Source organism: Mustela nivalis (genome assembly GCF_964662115.1).
Source record: "Mustela nivalis genome assembly, chromosome: 3".
NCBI lineage: Eukaryota > Metazoa > Chordata > Mammalia > Carnivora > Mustelidae > Mustela > Mustela nivalis.
Genome location: NC_139022.1, coordinates 179,957,165 through 179,964,605, shown reverse-complemented (window position 1 = coordinate 179,964,605; position 7,441 = coordinate 179,957,165).

Sequence of the window (7,441 nt, the reverse complement as noted above, 5' to 3'; positions counted from 1 at the left end):
AGACAGAGAGCAGTGGAGGGGGGCGCAGCAGAGGGAGGAACAGGCCCCCCGCTGAGCAGGGAGCCCGATGCGGGGCTCGATCCCAGGACCCTGAGATAGTGACCTGAGCCGAAGGCGGATGCTTCACAGCCTGAGCCACCCGGGCGCCCCCAGTTTTTATCATTTAAACGGTGACGTAAGCGTCTTTAGAACATCTTCAGCGTGCCTCTCGCCCACCGGGCTGAAGACGGCTCATCTAGCTCTTAAGGCAACCTCGGCTGATGCCGGCAGGGAGTCCCCGAGGTTGCAGGGGCTCCGCATGGCCTGTAGCCCTTCTGCTGACACTGAGGTCGGTCTGGCAGGATAGAAATTCCCTGGCCTACGTGCTCGTTCCTTGAGTATCTTAATATGTCAGTCCATTATTTTCTGGCAGAAAGAAAGAGGATGCTCTGGTTTTCTTTCCTTTAGGAGTGACTTGGTTTTCTCTTATGACCCAATCATGTCTCTTTTTCTGGAAAGTTCACCCGTTTTTTAACTGCCTCAGTGCTGGTCACTCTGGGTCGTGCGCCCACTGTTTGATGTCCTCTCTCACTGTGCACCTTGGAGGGCTGTTTCTCCTCCAGCAGAGTCTTCTGGACGTGCCCTTCATGCTTCGGCTCGCTGGAGGGCTGCGGCGGCTGCGCTGGGGACAGGCATGCGCACGGGCGGGCGGGCGCGGGGTCCTGCTGGCCCCACTGGCCCACCACCTCGTCTTCGCGCGCCATCGACGTGCCTCCCGAGGGGGCGTCTTCTGGGACCTCCCGTGGTCCCGCCTCCACAGCAGCTTCTCTGAGGACGAGGAGTTCCCACTCTTCCCCGAGTTCAGCGGGCCGACCTCCCAGACAGGAGCCTTCCCTCCTTGGCTGTTCTGCTCCTAAACTGCTTCTTCCGCAGCTGCCGCGTTTCGTCACTCCTTGGCTCCTTAGGAAGTATCAGATGGCGGTTTCCATGTGTTTTCTAGCACGGTCTTTGCCGTCCTGACTGCATTTAATGACCCACATCCGTCCATGTAGGTTGGGAATTATCCCACAAACCAGTTCCAAGCTGACCTCAAGAATCAGAAGATGAACCAGTTGAATCCGAGTGATACCAGCAAAGACCACGGATCCAGCGAAGAAAGCGCGAGGGACTGCGCTGAGAGCCACGAAAGCCGGAGCCGTCCGCCCGCACGTGTTTCAGTCCCTTGTCTGCTCTGCTCCCGGCTCCACCCAAACCTTCACTTACTCTTCTGATACCTACGGTCATTTCCACACAAGGACACTAAACTCACCAGTTGACTCTGTCTTTTTATTGGTGTCAGTCACCACCCAGCACCCACGGTCTGGGGTCCCCGCCGCATCACTTGCTCCCAGAGCTTGCCCGTGCCCGTTCCAACACGTGCCTCCTCGACACCACCACGTCGGCTACCTGAATGACTGATGGACATGCACTTAGGCAAACGAAATTCAACACCTTTTTGTGTAAAACCCACCATCGGTGTGGTACCCTGTGTGTGCACGCAGACATGAAGAAAGACCAAACGTACCAGAAGATCAGGCGGGGAAGTGGATTTCCTGGGGGTTGGCGGAGGAATGCTTCCAGATAAGAAGTCGGGGGTAGGCAGGGTGAGGGTGAGTTCTCGTCTGGCACTTCGGTTTCAGGAGGTGGTTGTGCTGGTCGCGGGGGGCCGGGTTGGTGAGGGAGAGACTGCATGCACGGGCCTGGCCGGCCCACCAGACCCCAGAGCATCTGCGCAGGCCCCCACCTGACTCATCCCTGTGCTTGGACCCTGTCCTGTGCAGCTAACCCCGGTGTGGACAGGTCTTTGCACAAACGCCACCTTCTGGGTCAGGTCTCTTCTGGGCGTACTGAAAACCGCTCCGTGCCCGGCACCCATGTTCCCGTCCTGTTCCACTCTCTTGTGTCCATAGCACAGTTCACCTTGTGGCGTACTGCAGCATTCCTTCCCCCTCCTGCCAAAGGGCCACCGGGGACCCAGCACCTAGGACAGGCCGTGGAGTGAGCAGGCTCAATAAACATCCGTGGAACGAGTGAGCGAAGGCTTCTCCTGCAGAAGGAAGGCTGGGCCTCTCTCGCCCGCCGTCCACGGGTGCCAGCAGCTGCGAAACGGTGAGACGTTGGCAAGCAAGGTGAGTCGGGGCTGGCTGGAACTGCCAGGAAGGGTCCCCGGGCAGACCTTTCCTGGGGCTTCTGTCCCTCTGCTTGCGTCTGCATGGCATGTCGTGCTGCACAGCCCTCCCTGGTTCCGAGAAGAGGGGTGGGCTAGCGGATCCACAGCCGATTTCCAGACGCCCGGGATACAGGTGAGAACTCATGTGTGTGTCTGCCGGACAGGGCCAGGCCCCACCCACGGTCCAGGTGCGGCCGCCTTGCGGGGACTTCAAAGTTCCAGGGGGGAAAGGGCCACGGGGCTACATTCAGGTGACTCACTGTTCTGTGTCTGAAAAATTGACTGGGTCCGGAGTCAAAATATTTATTTAATGAGCAAAAGCGTGCGCCTACTTGATTTTTAAAAGTGTGTTGCTTTTCGCTCCTTGACTGAAAAGGGACCTTTGAGCTCTGGAACTGGTTGTTGGAGGTTAAATGAGGATAGAGAACAGCGTATAAGCGCAGGAGACAATGCAGCCTTTTCCTTGGGGTCCGGAGGCAGGTGGCCTCCCTGGAGTGAGGGGGCTCCGGGGGCTCCAACGGGACACTCCCTGCCCCCCAGGGGTCTCTCTGTCCATCGCAGAGCTGTGTCCCTTTGGGAAGTGTCTTCATTCGCGGCAAAGAGCTGAGGTCTTGAGGCAGAAATGGGTGTGGATCTTGGCAAGTTTTGCTGCCTGTTTGAGACTCGGTTCACTCCCCTGTAAAATGGGCGTGGGAGAGTGGGGGCTTCTGCCCCGTGGGCTCCTGGTGGGATCCTCACGGCTACTGACCAAGACAACATATGCCCCCGCCGGCTGTGGCACAGCCCCGGGGAGTCTGACCCTGTCAGAGCCTCTTCTCCACCACGTGGGTGAGGCTTTCCTCTGAGGACCCCATCCCAAGGTTGGTCCTGCCGCCCCGTGTCCTGGGACACCCCCCTGGGTGTATGGTGTCCCCATCCTGCCCCAGCTCTCCTGACCCGTGAGAGGGTGCAGCGCCCTGGGACAGTGTCTGAGCAGCTCACCTGGACAAGAGCCCTGCAGAGCAGTGTCCTTGAAAACAAAGGCAACTGGCCGCCCTGGGAGCTCAGGTAAAATATTTCACATCTGTGAACATCAATTTTCTGCATAGGAGAGGCTTGATCAAGGTGATTGCTAAGGCTGTTTTGTGTTTGAACTTGCTGCTAAGTTTGCTGTGTGTGTCCGTGGGGTCCCTGTGGCTGCTGTGACAGGTCAGCTTGTGCTGAGGGGCTCAACACAACACACATCTCCACTCACGCTCCCGCTCCGGGCCTGAGGACTGAGCTCAAGTCTCCGGCAGGACTGAGCCCCCTCTGGAGGGGCTGGGAGGGTCCCTCCTGCCTCCCCCAGCCGCTTGGGTCCCAGGGGTCCCTCATCACGTGGGGTGCGGGGGGTGTCTCTCTGTGTGTCTTCTTTTCTGCTTCTGTGCGATTGCATGTGGGCCCCTGGAGAACCCGGAGAAATTCCTCTCAGGAGCCTTAGACTCTGTTCGCTGTAGACAGCCGGGGCTCTAGGGAGCACGGGTTCTGTCAGGGGGACGGGGGAGAGGGCTTCTAGTTCCATAAAATGTTCTCTAAAGGCCCTCTTGGGTGCGCTCTCTGAGGTACACAGTAAGACCTCGCACTTCTGTCGTGTTTTCTGGACAGTCCGCGCGGCGGCGAGCGTAGGCCCGGCCGGTCGTCGGCGTTTGCTTTCGCTGGTCGAGGCGCACCGGGAGGGGCAGGAGGCCTGGCTGCTGGAACGTCCCCACTCAGCAGCTGGGAAACCAGTCAATCCGGTTCCAAGCTTCTGTTTGTACTTGGCCCCCATCTGCTCCATCACCTACACAAGCCTCCGGGTCGGGGCCAGGCCAGACAGCCAGCCGGCAGCAGGAGGGACGGCCCACCCCACCGGACCCTCCCTCCGACTGAGCCTTGGGACACAGGAATTCCTCTCCCTCCGCACCGCTCTGCGGGTGCCGCTCACCTCCGCCCCCTCCAGGCAGGAAGGCAGCACCTCCACCGTGTGAGGCCGTCGCAGGAGCACACGGGGGGGGGGGGGGGGGGGCACAGCCTGGGCCGCACGCGGGTCCTCTGCGATGGCAGGTGGGGTTGCCCGGGGTGGTGGCAAGTCACCGAGCCCCCGTTCTGCCAGGTAGCCAGGAGGCTGGAGCCGCGGTCGGGCATGTCGGCCGCGTCATTTGTTCTCCTCGTTGTCCAACTCCAGGCTCCAGCTCTGTGTTCCGGGCAGGAGTAGGAGGGCAAGGCATCTGCCACCCACATTTACTTTTTCTAGAAAATCAACACTTGACCCCCAAATGCCCCAGAAAGTCAGACCCCGGCTGACTTCTCAGCCGCCAGAAGTGTCCTGCCGTAAGACGTGGAGAGAGCTTCTCTGCCGTCGGCGATGGAGAGAGACGAACTGAAGACGCAGGGACCACTGATTCCCTCAAAATCCCGCTGAATATTTTAGAGCCGGGGAAATCTGGGGTTCAGCTGGCAGCTTGCCCTGGCCACACAAGCTCGTGGGCCTGCCACGGCACCTTGCTGGTACACAGGCCGGCTGACCCGCTGCTCAGCAAGGGGGACGGTCCCCACAGCCCGCCACAGGCTGCGTTGCGCAGCAGGAACGCCTTTCTCTCACAGCAGCGCTCCTGCTCTCTGGGCTGCCCATGTCCTGGCACACAGGACTCATGGGCCACACAAAGGGGCAGCACCTGACTTTGTTCCTTGGGTCTGCTAAGCTCTGCCGTGTGATGGCTCTGAACCCAACAGGGACCCATGTCCTGCATCGGGCAGCGTGGCGCAGGGATCTGCCTGCCCCTGCCAGCCGGGATGGCCGATGCCTGGAGCAGATAGGGCTGGCTGACCTCGGCTCCTAGGTGAAGGACCAGGATGGCAGGGGTGCTCTGTGTGGCCAACACCCCGCCTGGTCCAGAGGGACCCTGAACCCTGTGCTCGCTAGAGCCTCAGAGGCAGGCAGCAGGCTGCAGGTCCCCAGACCTGATGCAGGGTTAAACCTGAGGTCTGTCCCTCACTCGGCCCTGCACCTCTTTCTGGCGGTTAGGCAGGAGAGCAGGAAGGGGGGGGCAGGGGTGGGCACGGGGGCAGCTCCCACTTGGAAGACACTAGGTGCACGGCAAGACAAAGGCACAAGGGTTGTGGGGTGTAGCGTCCCGGGAGTGGACATGGCTGTCCCAGAAGGTGGGCAGGGCCCCTGGCCTCCAGGTGAGGGTCATGGCTCAGAGGCCTGAGGGGCTCGCGGGCCTTCCTTATGAGGTGACTGCTGCTTTGCCCCACACTGTGCCAGTGCACATAGGCCCTGTTGTCTCGGGTCCCCACTTCCAGAACAAACTGGAAGACCCCTCTTTCTGAGAAATCTCGGCTTTTAGGTGTTGGCCACTGTAGTGAACGGTGGCTCCTCTTCCTCTCTCTCCCTGACCGGTGCAGGGGTGACTTGGGGACATGGAGCACCCACCCCATGGATGGAGATGGGGGCTGGGGGACACTTGCTGGGCTCCGGGGCTAGAGCGTGGAAGCAGGGGTCTCGGGCAGGACACAGACAGGAACCAATCCCACCCGGGCTCGTGGGAGCTGAGCAGCACCTGAGCGTCGGGTCTGGGTGCTAATCAGCCGTGCTGAGCTCGCCTGCCTCAGGATTCCCGCCGTGTGTCCTGCAGGCCTTGCATCTTACCTGACCCCTGATCAGATCAACTCTTGACAAACGTTCACACGCTCCCAGGTGAGACAGGGCCCTGCCTCCACCTCCCCAGGGTGGACCCGCCTGCCCCCTCCAGCTTCATTTACGTTCCGTACAGATGCTGGTGTCCTGGCCCCGGGGTCGGGAGACACCCAGGGTCCTTATAGCCCATGAAGGGCGGTCTAGCTGAGTGCCGTCGGGGGCTCCTGCAACAGGACCAGAACCCCACGGTCCCAGGAGAGGTACCCTAGAGCTGCAGGTCCGGCCAGCAGGGGTCCGGCCAGCATGGGCCCTGCACTATCCATTCTGAACTCTCACCTTCCCAGAAACGGGGGGGCAGAATCACTTACCAAAGACACGCGGAGTCCGCACAGCTGGACTTGCTCCTGGCCCGGGGCCGACGCCGCCCCAGCCTGACCCCCAGCCCGCCGGGAGATTCCCCAACTCCTCGTCCACACTGCTGGCGACGCTGCACCGACAGAAGGGGTGGCACCAGCCCATTCTCTGTGTTAAGATTTGCCAGGTATGAGGTCAGGGTGCTCTCGTGAGCCCCCAAAACACCCCTGAAAGCCATGACTGTTGATCTGACAACAGTGGAAGTAACAGGGTGCCGGCTGGACGGAGAAGCCACACCCCACGGCAGCTGGCAGAAGGCCCCAGGAGCACACGGGGAGCATCCCCCAGCCCCTCCTGGTTCCCAGCGCGGGGCTGAGCTCCCCCTGGGGGCAAAATGGGAAACTGCCCCCTTTCCCCCTGGAGCACATTGCAGGCCTGCTCCAGCCCTCACCCCTGCCTGGGCAAGGACTGCCAGTTTAGGTCTGGGACTACCAGCACCCGAGGGAGTCCTCAAGCTGCCCAGCCCTCCGGACGTGGACCCACCCTCCAGTTACTCTGTCTCCTTCTCTGGTCTCCTCCCTGGATGAATGACACTTCAGTTGCTGCGTGTAGTTTGGAGATGGGAGCTAAGAGGCCTGGAAGCCTTCCTGGAATGTTCTAGAAAGCTGTGGAAGGCTGCATGCAGTGGGGAGCTTGGTGTGCAGGAGGGGCTCTCCACTGCTATCTCCAGTGCATGGCCACCCAGGCTCCCCCAAAGCTTCTCCATGAAGCCCCCTGCACCAGTCACAAGCACCTCTCCAAATTTTAAGCTCCCAGGGCAGTTGGGACCACAGGAGGAGCTGGATAAAGGCACCCGCAGGGTTCAAAGGCAGTACCTGGGGGTCATCTGGGTGGGCAGGTGCTGAGCCGGGCAGGGGTGTGTTCCTCGGTGGGTCTCACATACCTGTCGAAGACCCAGTCCAATGCAATCAGCTGTGACAGGACCCAGGAGAGGATGCCATAGGGCATTGGGCTGTCCCCTCCGGGTGGGGTGGGGCTGTCTGAGCCAGGGGCTGAGACCCTTCCCGGATCCCCACTCCCCCTCAGTGCATTCTTCCTGCTCCCTGGTTGCCTGGGGCCAGCTCCCAGCACCAACATTCCTGGCTTGCTTCAAAGCAGTTCAAAAGGAACTCCAAAATAATACCCCCCTAGATTTATCCCTGTAAACAAACGGAGGCAGGTGGAAGGTCCAGAACAGAAGATGGGTCAAATAAACCTGGGTT